This window comes from Didymella exigua (genome assembly GCF_010094145.1).
Source record: "Didymella exigua CBS 183.55 unplaced genomic scaffold M421scaffold_50, whole genome shotgun sequence".
NCBI lineage: Eukaryota > Fungi > Ascomycota > Dothideomycetes > Pleosporales > Didymellaceae > Didymella > Didymella exigua.
Genome location: NW_022984824.1, coordinates 3,101 through 5,379, shown reverse-complemented (window position 1 = coordinate 5,379; position 2,279 = coordinate 3,101).

Genomic DNA, 2,279 nt, shown 5'->3' with positions numbered 1-2,279 from the left:
TGGGCTGGCAATCGCGTCAGGCGCGCGTCCTAGCGCGTCAGCGTTGGAGGGTAGTTCAAGAGACTCCGTACGTATAGGCAGCAGATCTCTTAGTTGATATTTGGCGTTGATTAAGAGCTAAGATTGCGAGGTTTACATCAGCCTCATAAGAGCTGTTTTGGCTGTGGTGGGAGGGGGCCATGGTTGATTGAAGTATACACGTTGCGCAAAGTTAGTGGGGTGGCCCGCTCGCTTGTATGGCCCGCTCGCTTGTATGGCCCGCTAAGGATAAAGCCCGAGCAGAGCTGTTACAACAAGACAAAGCAGACTAGCTAGGCTACTATCATGGACAGAAGATACAGGATAGCTATCCTACCCCTCTATTAACACTGCCACTAGCAGCGCTACTTGCAGGCATTATGGCCAGTAACTAAATAAGCCTGTCCTAACAAGCGTCTTTAACCACTGTCCCCTAGGCAGCATAATATCTTGCAGGAACCTAAGCTAGACGTGTTAGAACATACAGAGGAGAAGTTATAGACAAGGCTAAGATAAGGAGAATGCTTATTAAAGGATTAAAGCCCTATTAAAGCTAACTTCTGCCTCTGCCTACTTCCTAAACTAAGCTTGAGGATCACACTATAGGGGAACTATTTCAAGAGGCTGAGTAAGCACACCTTGCAAGTTATTAAGAGATAAAGTTGTAGTTAGAGGTGCTAATAAAGCAAGTTAAGCAGACTAGACACTAGATACTTGACTGTATGTAGGTGTACACCTACAAGCTAGATAAGCACTATTACCTACTAAAGTCTACGGCAAGTGTCGCAGCAAGGATCAAGGTGAGGGTGCATATCACGTGATCCGCATCTGGATATTGGACCGATCAGACACTAGCGATCTATCACGCCATGGTGAGCGGAATCAGGTATAGCTTGGAGCCGTGATTAGGGCTCCAATTAGGGTATAGCTGGATGAGCATTGGTGTATATATTCTGCTCATTCAGCACCATAAATAGAACAAGGAACTTGATCACTTTCTTCACACTTGATTAACAATTAGAGACTACTCAGCTTCCACAGTTGTAAGCCCAGACGCTGAAACTGCGCAAGCAGAGGTTGAATAGATTTTCGTGTTCCGTAGGTTACCATAGCTGAGGGTCTTGGCATGGTACCTGCTCTGTTGGCGTGCTATCTGCAGCAATAGTGTAACAACGCTCTACGAACAGTGACCCGATACCACTAGGATACGGTTCTAGCGACTCATGACCATGGCCCTTGTCGCATAGCATAAGCTCACACTAAACTCCTACCAAACCCTTATATATAAGGAGCAAGGAACTGTAGCATTGTAGAGTAGTTTTTCTGTATCCTTTTGTACAAGACCTATAACGTGTTTCACAAGCGAGCGCCGCACCCAACCGAGCGCCGCACTTTCAACAACAGAACGCCTGCGCAGCGCTATATCACAACACAACACAAATAAATAATTGTTTGCAGGCCTAGATAGTATTATTTAGAAGCTTTACTATTATCTGCGTCCTCTATTTCTACCTTACAAGTGTAGGAATTATATCTAATCTTACTATAACGCCTATAGTGTTGTCTAACGCGCACCCTCTTTGCAGGCGTCTTACCCTTACTATAACCCCTACCCTCCTTTTTAGTAATTAAGTTAGCTACTTTACTAACTGTAAGGGTCTCCTCTATGTGTATATATTTTTACTTATAGGTCTTGCACTTTGTAGATACTTCTACAGCGTCTTAAAGGCAGCCTATTTCCTCCTGCATTAACACTATATTATAAGCTATCTGCTAAGCGCCCTTTGCTAACTGTTTAACCTGCTCATCTAACAAATTTGCTAGAGACCCTTAATAGATTTAAATCTGCTTTTAAATTAGAGTTAACTGCTCCTCTACTTTGTAAGCAGTGTGTAGTGTCTTTAGCTCCTAGGCAACGTTGCTAGGTTTTGGTGGCGTTGGCGTGCGCAGGCGCACATCAAGCTTTGATAACACCACCTCTAGGTTGTGTAGGACTAGCCCAGCACCTCTAAAGCCTGCGCGAATGTTCTCTCTAGTGAACGCCTTACTAAACGCTAATTTAAAGGCTGGCAGGAAGGTTTCCTTGTTAATATAGTGGATGCGACTGCGTGCTAAGGCTGAAACCTCGTCGCCATACAGGCGCTTTAGTGGCGAGAAGCAGGCAACGTCAAGTGGCTGCAACAGGTGCGACGAGTGTGGGGGCATACAGAGAGTGATTATCTTCTTCTCTCTGCAGAGATCTTGGAAAGCCACTAAGCAGT